The sequence below is a fragment of the Gracilinanus agilis genome, chromosome 2 (genome assembly GCF_016433145.1).
Source record: "Gracilinanus agilis isolate LMUSP501 chromosome 2, AgileGrace, whole genome shotgun sequence".
Taxonomy (NCBI): Eukaryota; Metazoa; Chordata; class Mammalia; order Didelphimorphia; family Didelphidae; genus Gracilinanus; species Gracilinanus agilis.
Genome location: NC_058131.1, coordinates 98,941,447 through 98,955,900, shown reverse-complemented (window position 1 = coordinate 98,955,900; position 14,454 = coordinate 98,941,447).

Here is a 14,454-nt window from a genome sequence, read left to right as displayed (position 1 = left end):
GTTTTATGGGCGAGTTCATCCCATTCACATTCAGAGTTATAATTATCAACTGTTATAATAGTATTTCAATATAATTGGTATCTTTTGTATCCTACAGATTTCATTTTATGCTTTTAAAATTAATATTTCAAGCATGGGTCCAAAGACTTCACCAGAATGCCAATGGGTTCACGGAACAAAAAATGTAACAACCCCTGTTGTATAGGGTGGCTCCTATGAGCTTATGCCTACTCATACTTCATGGTGTGCTTGCCCCTCTGCCACCTTCCACCCTTCTACTTATGTACTTCATAGTATCTAGAACATTGTACATTATTTTTTTCATGTGTGATTAAGAATATTTTGTCATTCTGGATGAAAAAATATTTTTCTATAGTATTCTTTCCTTTTCCATGCTTTGTTAGATCCTGTGGAGGGCAGAAGGGCAGTTTAAGAAACAATCTCTGAATTTCCAGAGGTTAAAATCTCCTTAGGATATCAGACATATACATACAAATGAAAACAAAAGGCAGTATATCATAATTATTGTGTGACGGGTATGGCTTTGGAACTGTCCCCTTCAATAAAGATTTGGGGTTAATCTCAATTTATTTCAACATCTTATTGTCTTTCAATTCTATTCTCTTTCAATAGAAAATAAATGTATCTTTTTATGGACTATTTCCAAGTAAAGGGAAAAATGAGGTTATTGAGGGCCTTTCTGTCATCTCTATCAGGAAAGAAAATCCATAGACTGAGCTATCCGAGACTCAAGATGCCAACCCAAGCTACAACTAGGAAAAGGAAATACTACATTATCTTACTCCAAAAGTCTCACAAGGGGATAGAAGTCAAGTCAAAAACTTGTTGTGCTCTCATTGGCTTTGCCTTTGGTGAAGTTCTTTTTGGGACTCATTATTCATGGGGCAGTGAGCAGCTACATAGCCTCTATTGAAATGAAGGGTATGGATAGAGTAGTGATTTTTCTCTCCTGAATATAAGTGGCTAAAACATTTTTATGACAGGCATATATAAGGTGAGATACATATTTAATGAAGCAAGATAGCACTGATCACATTGATGAGAATTTTTTTAATTTGTCTTTTTAACTACATGATGTAAGATTATTTCCATATATAGTTTCATAGTAGTATTCATGTTGCCAAAGTCAGGAATTAAGGAAGAAAGTCCTATAATTCAAACGTTTCTATTCATTGTTTATGCTTTAAGTAGCTATTTATTTTTCAATAAAATCTATGGCTTCGAAAGTTGTTAATATATAAAATGTTTCTTTGTAGTCTTTGATTAGTGCCCTTCAGTCAATATAACAAGGAAATTGAGAAATATTTATCTACGATTACCAAAATATTCAGTAAGAAATTAATAGTCTAACCATTAATTCATTCTATTAATCACCATTAAAGTTCTGGTAATTGAAATTCATTTACCCAAGGCCACAATGCATTATTTAAATATCTACTAGTGTGAGTGTGATTTGATTATGGGGTTTATTTGTGTGTCCTTTCTCTGTGTCTCTCTTGAGCTCATGTCCCTACACATGTGTCCAGATTTTTAATAATGAGAAACATTCTCCCTTAAAGTGCCACTAGCACACTTCTGAGGATTAGGTTGTCATTATTGTAGAGGGAGAATTCCATGTCCTGTGGGAAAGAGGTCTGGAGATGCAAAGGATATCTGACCAAATGATTCTAAATCAGAGTCTGTGTTGCATCAGGAGCCAGATATCTTCAGTTCTAAAATTTAAGGGAAATAAGAACAGACAATCAAGGGAAAGGAGAGGAGAATGCATGTAAGTGATGTCTATTCTTTTATGCCAGCAGTCACACAATCAATCTATTTTTCCTTTCTCGACTGTGCGCTATGTGCTCATCTCCCAAAACCTTAGGTGTCACCCAATCTAACTTCTTCATTTTACTTAATATCATACATGCTGGGCATCTCACCCTCTCCTAGAAATAATCTGTTACTTTTTTAATTGCCTAATAGTCTGTATCAGGATGAAACTCCTTCAAAGGAAAACTGAGTTTATTTGTATTGAGATAAGAGCTGAATAGGACAGTAGCCTGGATTTTTGAGGAAAGATAGAGAATATCAGTACTCTCGAAACTCAGCCCATTCACTAGGGTTATTTACTTGATTTGATGTGCCTATTATCATTAACAAACATTAATTGAGTACTTATTGTGTCCAATGTACCATCCTTGAATCTAGGGATATGGTGATGAATAAGACACCTGTGCAGGCCTCCTTCCAGCCTTCAAAGTGTTTAAAATCCAGTTGGGAAAACAAAGCACAAACATTAAAAAAATCCCAGACCATTCAAAGGTACAATTACTAAATGCTAATTTACTGCCGGAGATAAATCTGGCCTATAGGTCTGCTTCTCTTCAAGTTAAAGCCACAATAGCCTACTAATCCTGAGCCCCTTGAAAACCAAGTTGGCCCTCCGTGGGTACCTATTCTAACCTGCCTGTGTAGCAGGTATCAGTAGCCAGCCAGTAAGCTAATGTTTTACTACTTCATTGCTTTTTCTTCTTTGTTGGCTTCCATAAGCTTTGTTTTTTTGATTGAGATGTTTTCCCCAGGAGTCCCATATAAGTCTTCTGTTTGCACTTGTAATTATTTAGCAACATTAGCAAATGTATTTCACTTCTGGTTAGAATGGACTAATACTAAAGAAGGAAAGCCAAACCAATGAAAGAACACATGCAATTTACTTGGATAATTTGATAAGAGAGCCTAGAGGATTTTACTTCAAAGGAAGAAAGACAGTTGATGTTCAGACAGTTCTATTAGGTTCTAATGAGGCCTTTTGTGAATTGATGGAAGAGAGCTAAGGTTGGTGCCAAAATTGGTATCATGGAAAATAATGTGGGAATTAATAATGTGAGGATGTCAAGGTCCTGGAGATACTGGAATATATGAAATAATTGACATATATTTCCCCAAAGTGGCGTTCAGATTTACTATGCCCACAGGGACTTTGTGAAATTGTATATGGCATCTGATGGCTACAGTGACATCTCTTTGAGAAAAGCTTCATCCTTCTACCCTTGGGGACTTAGGAGTTGGTTTCTACCAGGTCTCTTTGAAATGAAAACAGCAATCCTGAAGCTTCCTGGGATAAGGGAGTGAATGATTCACTTTTCAGAAGCTCTTGAAAGCTTTCAACCATCATTGTTATAGGAAGGGGAGCATTGTTATAGGAAGGTAAGGTGAATAAAGAAAAAGAAAGAGTGAATAAGAGTCTGTCTGATGCCTCAGTATGACCCACAAGATGAGTGGGGACTAGTTATCTCCACTGTATTTTGAAACATGTTAGATTACAGAGCCATTATCATCATCATTAGATTTTTATAATACAGACTACTGGCATAATCTCACTGAAGATAAAGATACTTGAGTAATTTCTGTTGAGTTAAAAACTCCCAGGTTGCATGAGAATTGTTTCAAAATATACTCTGAATTATTCCCCATACAGAAGAAATTCTCAATTTCATAACATATTTTATAAGTGTATGTGCAATTCCTCCAGGTGTTGAGATGAGAACCGGCTTAATTTTTATTTGTTTTCCACATTGCTTTACCTTCTCTGCCAGAGTACCATTATGTGTTATCATTATTTATTTGACTAGAAATAGTAATTGAGAGTCAGGCTGGTCTAGGGGACTTGGAGTCAGCAGGCTCCTGGATTAAAATTCTAGTTTCAACCCTTAATAGTTCTATGACTTTGGCAAATTATTAATATTTCCAATATTTAGGTTTCTTGTCCATAAATACAAACCCAGACCTTTCTATAATGTCCTGCATGTTCATTTTCTCACCATGCTTCTACCCCCAAATTTTGGTATTGGATGTGATTTCTCTTAGTTTCCCCTCCCCAATTCCATCATTTATATATTGCACCCAAAAGATGCAGAGGGAAATTCTCTTTGCTAAGACTTTAAAATCACCCTTTTGTCACTAACACAGAACAGCTATTTTCTTCCTATCAAGGTTCATTTCACTTATGTTCTTTGGTTTAGACCAGTGATTCCCAAAGTGGGCGCTACTGCCCCCTGGTGGGTGCTGCAGCGATCCAGGAAAGCAGTGATGGCAACAGGTGCATTTATCTTTCCTATTAATTACTATTCAAATTAAAAAAAATTAATTTCCAGGGGGCTAAGTAATATTTTTTCTGGAAAGGGGGGTGGAAGGCCAAAAAAGTTTGGGAACCATTGGTTTAGACTTTTGTTGAGGCATTAAGCATGTATTTCATAGTATTTCTCTTTACCCCATAACTGTCCAACCTCTGGGATCCAGAACTCCAAAATTTCTTTCTCCAATCACCTCGTCCTAGCCTTTCATTTCTAGTTCCACCTCAAAATACCCCATCTCATTCATCCTTATCATGACCTTCAATCCCCTATCCCATTCTATTTACTTTTACACTGGCTTTACTTTCTCTGTTTCAGTCTTAATTCTTTGACTAACCAGATCAAGTATTCCTTAGGCATTATTCTTAAATCTATACTTATCTACATATATTTTTCTAGTCCTACTTTGCTAAATTTCAGCCATGGATAATCTTTATCATCCTCTAAATCTGTTCTCATGTTAATGAATACTACTAGAGAAAGTTACCATCTAGGAAAGAATCTAGGACAGCTTCAAGAGATTCATGACAAAAAAAGAGTATCTGCCATCAAAGAAGTAACAGGTGGAGTCCAAATAAATATTGCAACATACCATCCCTTATTTTCTCATGAATTTTTCTCTAGTGTAAGCAATATGTGTTTTCTTTCACTATATGATGAAGATGGAAATATGCATTATGTGATAATACATGCACAATATATGTCATGTTACTTGCTTAATTGAGGGGAGAGGTAGGCGGGAGAGAGAGAATATGGACTGAAAAATATAAGAAAATGCATATTGAAAATTGTATTTGTATGTAATTCAGAAAAATATGTTATTTTAAAAATTAAAGGTAAAACTAAAGATTTTGGAAATCATCACAATTTTGGTATTCTAAACTTGTCTTTGCTATTTTCTTGTTCTGTTATCTTGATCCAATTTTTCCTTTCATATTCCCCTCTATATCATGTGCTCATGATCTTTTGAACCAGAATAAGAATGAATGTGTCCATTAGGCATATTGAAAAAAATATCTGATTGGTAATTATAAGGATGTGTATTTATTGAAGTAATTTATTTGTGAAACACTCCTGTATAATTGTAAGAGCATCTCCTAGCTCTTGGTCTGGGCTTGAAGAATTTTTTAATTTTTATGCAATTTAGTATTCTAATCTGATTCATCTTACCCAGATGTCTCTATCTCTGTCACTGTCTCTTTCTTTCTGTCTTTGTCATAATTATAGTGGTTAAATCTTTGCAAGGCCCTTGTAAACCACCTATTTTTCTCCCATACCATTGTTCTCAAATCAATGAATTCTGACAAGGTTGTGAGCATTTCATTTCTATCTGCTCTGCACCATTTACCTTTTTTTCCCATTAATACCTTTTCATTTCCCAATTTCTCCATATTAGAACTCCATTTTATGTCTATTCCTTCTTGGAATTACCTCCCCTTTTACTTAACCCCAACTTTAAAAATAATATCTTACATTTGTACAGTACTTTTCGTCTGCATGAATATTTTTACACACAACAAACACACATCATCTCCCTTGATCCTCACCATAAAGGTCAATAACTCATTTCAAAGAAGAATAATGTCATATTACTTTGGTATCCATCACAGTGCCTAGCATAGTGCTAGGTCAATAGAATATCCAGATAATTTTCTTTTATGGAGCAGGGATATGATTTGCATTTATAGCCCCAAACACAAAATTACAGACTTTAAGGGACTTTCTGAAGACTAAACTTGTAGTGGGTGATAGCCCTGGGACAAGAAGTATGTCTTTACAGTTGTTATGATTAGGAATTTAACAATCTGCTCCATTTGCACCATGTTACTCCTTCTTACTGATGTAGGAACTGTCCCTTCTTATCCTCCTTTTTTCTCCATTTAAAAAATGACATGAATGAAAAAAGATTCATAAATAATTACTGTGTGATAAGCATTGTACAAATTGCTGAGATACAGATAGAATAAGTGAGACAGTTCCTCCTCTTAAGGAGCATAAATTATAATGGACAATAAAAAAATAAAAGACAATTTAGCTTCAGGGAAGGGGGAAAGGCCCAGAAGTCTCAAGGGTACAAGATCAGGCTGGAGACATGGGTTTCTAGAACTGGCATCATTGATATGAACAGAGTGAGGTATTCATAGAACAATTTATGTGGACAGATCTAGTCAAAGAGCTATGCCATAAAAAATATTAAAGCAGAGTCTATATAGTCTATTATATATGTGATGTTGGAAAATGCCATGCATTCCCTTAGGTGGATAGGATCTTAAATAAATAACTTCTTTTTCTTAATTCTGATTTGCTGATTTTGTCCAAACTGTCCTTTTACTCTCTGGCCATTAGAAATCTGTGCGAAAGGCTACAAAGTAAATAAAGCAAAGAATCTCTTCCTATTCTATGAGATACCCTTTTTAAAAAAATTCATTCATTTAATGGCAAAGGGAGAGAGAATCTTAAACTGGAACCCAGGCTAGGCATTCAACACGAAATAGTCCTATTAGGGAAAGGTTTTGCAGAATTTCCCTGAATATTGGTCATGCCAAAATGATTTTATAGCATGTACAGAAATGATCTAATTGTAGCTTAACAGCAACTAATGACTGGTAAAAGCTCCATTCAATAACAAATGTTCCTGGCATTCTTGTTATAGAAACTATTGCAAGCAAGGGTTATTAAGGAATTAGTCCCTGACTAGGTGAGCACTAAAAGCTCAATCATTGCATGATGAAATGGTTATTTCCATCTAGCTGCAGGAAAAGACCTGAAACCTTAAGAATCTACAAGGTAGGTTTTGGAGGGCATGCAAACTGAATCTTTCCTGCATTTAAGCTACATAATTGGAAAAGAATAGTACCCATTGGGAACTGAAAAAGACTGCACAGTTAAGAAATAGGCACACAGCCTGTGTGAATGAATGGAATATACGATGTTTGGATTTCATTTCTAACAGCAGAGCTACATTTAAGGAGGGATTAGCAAAAGGGCTTCAGTGACTGCTCAGTTTTGTGTACAATTTGTGCCTAGAGACCTTTCTGCCAGTGCCACACTGTTGGCCCTTTGGGAAAAAAAGCAAAAGAATATGTGTAAAAGCCTTTTGGGAGCTGGGTGAGGATTAAGAGTTTCTGGGCTAGAAACACATGCGCATAAAAGAAAGGCTACCTTATTAATATTTCTCCTTGAATGCAAAACAACATTTGTTATTTTGGGAATTGAAATTAAAATGTTCAAGCATATCTTTCTTTAGGGCAGCTCCTGAATTTATCAATGTCCACCTCTCTTGATGCAGAGGCCCTTATAGCCTGAAGTGTTAGTAAATGCACAATAATAAGAATAATGAAAACATCCCCATGTTGTAAATTTTGCACTTGCAAAACGTTAACAGTTTGAATGAAAAATAGTAAAAGAATGAATTTTAAATACAGCCAAACCCCTTTGGGAGCTGGTCCTTATGTGTGTATGGGGACACATGTTCCAAATGCAACCATTTTTCATATTACCTTGCACATAGTAGGAAACCTATAAATGCTTACTCAATAAAGGAAGTTTTATGACACACAATTGCATAATTCAATATTACATATCAGATAGAAAATTTATTCTTTTGTCACTGTGAGTATTGCCTCCACTGGCAGCTCTAAATTCCATGAATTTATGTAGCACAACAATATCAAAAATGTCTGGTGACTAAACCTCTGGTGAGGAACTCTTCAAATTAGGTAGATTGAGTCTTATTAAACAATGAAAACAAAAACCACAATATATGGCAAGACATATACATGAAGTCTTACCAGCTTGGAAACGATAACAATAACAAATATTTATGTAGTTCTTCATAGTTTGCAAAGAAATTTGCATATATTATTTAATTCTTACTACAGCCCTCGAGGAAGGGGAGGTAGGTGCTTATTGTTATCCTCATTTTACAGATGAGGAAATTGAGGTTAAGAGAGATTAGGAGAAGTTCCTACATTTACACAATTTGTATCAAAAACAGGATTCAAGTTAAGGTCCTGATTGCAATAGCAATGCTCTGTCACTTCACTGACACAATCTTTGGGAGTCAACATGTCCATGCCTCAATGGGGGCAGTGGAGGGCACCCTGGGGAGGTTATCGCAGAGACTATTATACTGTAAAGTAAATCCCATAATTCTAATCAGACCCCCAGCTCAACTCCTGAAGTCAACTCTTGTCTTGATATTTTTAAAAAGGGTCTGGTCTTCCTTTATCTCACATTTCCAGATCTTCTGATATCTAGCACTTTTTAAAAAAAAACCACATTTAAGTAGAATCTAGAATTTGAGGCTGTCAGAATAGGAAAGAACCTTAGATACTATTAAGTTCAGTGGTTTTCATACTTTTTTCCCCACTACTTATAGCACATGTACTCTTTACTGGGAAGAAGTGTAGAACATTTAAATTTAAAACCCTATGGGAAGAACTTGGAGATCCATGCCTATGCAGTATCCCTTCTATGAGAACAGTTATTTTTGTTCAATTATTTTTGTGTTTGAGATTTTATATGTTTAGAATTTAAGTACATATGATAGTCATATTTTTGCTTATTTTCCCTCTACCATATTATTTTAGGTATGCTGGGTAAATACCACATATTAAACATGATATACAAATAAATATGCTTATACATGTAAACATATACATACATATGTATATATAATTTTTATGTGACATAAAAATATACCCAGAATTTCATGGTACATCTGGTAAAACTCCTGGTATAGTAGGATCCTGCGGAACACTCCTAAAAGTCACTAAACCAGTCTAAATCTCTTTTATTTCAGAGGAGGAAATTAATATTAGCACCATTAGGTATAGAAGTTTCTCTTTTCAAAAGTAGCATAAAGTCTTACCATATTCATATTGGACCTTAGTACCCTCAATGGTAATATATCTGTCACTTATATGGTCATTTGTGGGTTTGGATAGCATTTAACCTACATAATGTTATTTAATCCTCACAGTAACCTTCTGAGGTTGGGACTGCAGATACTTTTTGTTATTGTCTCCATTTTATAGAAGAGGAAAGTGATATTTAGTAAGGTCAAGTTACTTCTAGGAACCCACTAACCTATCAGATTGTTTTGTAGGAATAGGAACATGAGATTTTTCATGGTTACCTGACCATTTCCTTCACTTGACTTCCAAATCCTAACAAGATTATTTTTGGAATCCATGTACCTTAATTCAGATGAGAAGTGGAGTAGACAGAGTGAATTTAATCAGGAGATAGACTAGAACTGGGTCTCCAAGGATTTCTGTAGGTAGAAGCCATTCTGAATGACAAGGACAACATTATTAGAAGCAAAATGATAACTGAGAGGGAGACTTTAATTTTGCTATATGCCTCAATTTAGAATACAAGTACCTTTGCAGGATCCTCACCCAGGTCATATCCACTAAGTATTGATGTCTGCTAGGGCTCTGTCTTGAGCTGCCTTCTCTTCTCTATCCTATTTTATTTGGTGATCTCATTAGTTTGCGTAGATTCAGATGTCATTCCTATGCTGGTGATATTTTTTATATCTACCCAAATAGTCCTCATCTCTCTGTTGACCTTGTCTCATGTCTTTAGTTGCCTGTTATCTGATTTTCCCATGTTCTAAAACATTTTAAACTCAAAATATCCCAAATTAAACATTATCTTTACCCCTAAAATTCTTCTCTTTTTAACTTTCATATTACTGTGAAATCATTCCCTGTAATCCAAACTGACAAGATATGTTTTATTATTACCTCCTTGCTTTCACCTCCCCTATCCAATCTGTTCATATGTCCCATTGTTTTTTGCCTTAGTAATATCTCTTACATACACTCTTCTTCCTGACACTGTCACAAAACTTGACACAATCCTTAGTCACCTCATGTCTAGACTACAGCAAGAGTATTCTGGTTGGTCTCTTTGCCATACATCTCTCCCCAAACCAGTCCATCTTCCACTCAGATCTTAAGTTAATCCTCTTAAAGCTCAAATGTGAGTACATTATTCTCCTCCTTTAAATAACCTCCATATTTCTGCTTTGGTAGCCAACATGATGGAATAAGGAATGTTCAAAGCTTACTCAAGCCTACCACCAAACAACCACAAGAGGAAAAATGTCTCAAAACAAATTTTATAGCAACATAACCACCAGAAGACAAAGTGAAGCAAGGTTTCAGTCAAAGAAAATGTAGAGGGAGAGTAGGAAGGACCTGTCTCATTGGGGTAATAGGTGAAAGCACTGGAATTAGTAGCATGAGGAGCATCCTTTTGCAAGAACACACCGAGGATGTTGAGGATCTGCTAGGTGTAAATGCATGCTGAGGAGTCTGAGAAGTGACCCAGTACAAACACCCCTTTGCAACCTTCCATGGAAGTAACAATGCTAGAGTTCACAATGCCAGGGGACCTGGCATCAGAGTCATGAAATCCAGATGTGGCATCCAGGAGAAATACTCTCTCCACCTAAGACAATCATGAAAAAAAAAAACCCTCCCACAAATTAGTAAAAGACAAAGAAAAGGTCTATCCCTGAAAAGTTATTTAAGCAAAAGGGAAGATCAATATGCAAATTCAGAAGAGGATAGCAATGACAAAACAGAAATGTGTGAGCCCTCAAAGACAAATGTGAAAGGATATCAGGCCCAAAATGAACTTCTAGAAGAGTTCTAAGAGAGGATTAAAAAAAATAATAGGAGACTTAGAAAAAAAATTAGGTAAGAGAAGTATAAAAGAAGTTAATAGCCTAGAGCAAAAGCTTACAAAAGAGAAAATTTCCCTAAAAAAGGAAATATAAAACCTCAAACAGGAAAATAACTCTCTAAAAAAAGGAAGTACAAAGTCTCAAAGAACAAACCAACTTCCTTAAATTAGAATTAGACAAATGTAAGATACTGACTCCACAAGATAGCAGGAATCAATAAAATGAATTTGAAAGAATGAAAAAATAGAAGAAAATCTGGAATATCTCACTGGAAAAACAAGTGGTTTATAAAATAGATCCAGGAAAGACAACCTAATAATTAATGGATTGCCTGAAAGACACTATAAGAAAAAATACCTGCATATAATATTTTAAGAAATTATCAGGGAGAACCGCCCTGATGTCCTTGAACAAGAAAGGAAAATAGAATTTGAAAGAATCCACCAATCACCACCTGAAAGAAATTCCAAAGTTAATCCCAGGACTATATTAGCCAAATTCCAGAACACCCAGACCAAGGGGAAAATATTGAAAGCAGCCAGAAAAAATTCAAATATTGCTGAGTCAAAGTTAGAATTACAAAGGACCTAAAGGCTTCTTTGTTAAAGGACTCAAAGGTATGGGATATGATATTCTCCAAGGCAAAGGATCTAGGATCTGCAGGCAAGAATTACCTTACTAGTGAAACTAATCATAATACTAAAGGAAATGAAATACACATTTAATAAAATAGAGGCATTCCTAATGAAATGAGCAGTGCTGAAAAGAAAAATTGAAATGAACACCAATGACTTCCTATCACCTGCAGGATCAAATATATAATCCTGTATCTGACATTCAAAGTCTTTCATAACCCTTAAGTTTTTTTTTTAATCTTACTTCTCCTCAAACAAGTAAATCTATCCTCTAAGTCTCAATGTTTTCACTCACTGTACCTAGAATGCTCTTCCTCTTCAACTCTGCCTCTTTTTTTGATTAAACTTAGTGCTAGTGCTTTTCCTCTGAGAGTATAGTCAATTAAAAAAATATACTTACCCTATTTATAAGTTGTCTGTACCCAGTTGTTTACATGCCATATCCACAAATTAGTTTGTAAACTCTTTGAAGGCAGGGACTATCTTTTGCCTTTCTATGGCTCCTCAATACTTAATACTGGACCTGGCACATTGTAAGCTCTTAACAAAACCTCAGTGACTCCATACCCTATTTATTTATTTATTTTTATTTTTATTTAGAATATTTTTCCATGGTTACATGATTCATCATCTTCTCCCCTCTTTGTTCTCTTCCCCATTCCCAAAACTGACAAGCAGTTCCACTGGGTTATATGTGTATCATTGTTCAAAACTTTTTATTTTTATTTTTTATTTTTATTTAGAATGTTTTCCTATGGTTACATGATTCAGCCCATTTTGTTTAGAAAAAAGTCTGTTAAAACTCTGACAATGGCAACAAGGAAAAGATAAGAAAGAGAAAGATGAAGCATATTTTCACCTACCCCACTGTGCAAATCTCTCTTAGAGACAGTTTTAAGAATTTCTGATTCTTTTATGCATTCATGCACATGGTTCATATGCATACTTCTAGTCTGACTCTGTTCCCATATGTAGTATGTTTTTGAAGGATATTATGGGAAGGGCAGAATGCATCCTCCAAAGCAGGCTAAGAAAATCCCCATTAGACAAATTTGGTAGAGTTTTTATTTTTTATTTTTTTTTATTTTTTCACATTGGTACCTTCCATTATAGAATCAATGCTAAGAGTGTTGTTTGGTTCCAAATGCAGAAGACTAGGAAGAGTTTTAAAGGACAGCACATTGATGGTCCCTCCTACACTAGAAGAGGACAATTTCTTCACCAGATTAATCTGTGAATTGATCCTATGTTCCTGGAGAAAAGTCCTACTATTTCCAGAACTTCTATATTTTTAGAAGAAATAGAAGACCTGGGTCAGCTCCTAGTGAGAGTGTGAATATCCCACAGAGTATACTATAAAACCCTCAAAACACCACAGGGAAGGGGGAAAAAAGAAAAATATCCCAAATTTTAAAAAATGAGGTAATGAATGTAGATTGGAGAATAGGAGCTTTGAAACTTTTAATGCTTTTCTCTACTTCAGGAAAACACTTTCTTTCCTTATCTCTGAAAGATGTAGTTGCTTTTGCTTGTTAGACATCATCTCCATGGTTAGCATAAACTTTGTTGCTATAGCAATTCTTCTCTACTCAAATTTTATTTGCATTTAGCAGTTGCTAGTGGCAAAAGGGAAAGGGGGAGGAGGGTGAAATCCATGAATCTATCTCACTGTAAATAGTTAGACTTGCTCTAGTTCTCTTAACTTCAGTCCAAACCAGGGTTAAATTTCATTCCAACAAGACATGACAAGTATTCTCTAGGAAGACACATTGCCATGGTCCCAGTTGTGTCTGAGGATAGTGGACCCAGGTGAAATATCATCCTTTTTATACTAACCTCAGTGGGAAGATGGGAGAATCTACAGTCAAGTATTAATTTGGTATGGACTGCATGCCTCTCTTTGTATCCCCAGTTCTTATAGAGTCTGGCACATAATTGGTATAATTTTTTACATAATTGGTATTTAATGTTTATTGATTTGATTGTCTAATTATGCTTTGCTATGACTGTAGATAAAAAGTAAGAAAAAATAGTACCTGCCCTCAGGGTGATTAACATGGAAACAGTTGTATTCATACAGAATATATATAGGTTAAATTGGAGGTAATGGCTGGGGAAAAGCACTGATATTGAAGGAGACTAAGACTCTTGCATAAGGTAAGATTTGATATGGATTAGGAAAGAGGCCAGAGAAGCAGAAAGGCAGTGAAATCACATTCCAGATATGAGAGACAGTCAATAAAACGATGGAGCCCAGAGATGGAACATTGTTTTTGAAAATCAATCAACAAACATTCATTTAAGATATTCATTAATCTAATGAATTAAGCATTTAGTATTTTCCTGGCCCAGTACTAAGGAGTAAAAAAAAGCCCAAACCATTCCAGCCTCCTAAAAGGGCACTAGCTACATCATGTTCCAATTCACAAGACAATATATACATAAGAAGATATAAAGAAATGCAGGCTCCATCCCTGCATTTCCCCCACCACCACCACACATACACACAAAATCGGGAAGGAGACCTCAAAATGTGGTGGCTTTACTCTGCCAGAGAATAGAAGGAAGGATCCACATGCAGAAGCAAAAGGAGACTAAAGTCAATTCTAATGGTAGTATTGGTGAATAATAATAATGGCTACCAGTGTGCCACTTAGAACTTTTGAAATCACCATTCTATCACTAGGCTTTTTACTTGGTAAGATTTCACCTCCTTTGTGAAATCTTCTCTAGTAACTCCAGCCTCCACATGCCTCTCCTATAATGCCTATCATATTTATTATTTGTAAGGACAATCTGCGCCTTATCGTATGCTGTCTTATGCTCTAATTGTTTCACAATCTTTAGTCTTGTCTCCCCACCAAGCTAGGATAAGTTCTTCACCTGCAGAGATCTAGGTTTATCTGCCTTTGTAATTTGAAAAATTAATTAAGTTTAATCAAATAATGATGCTGTGTGCCCACTATACATAAAACATTGT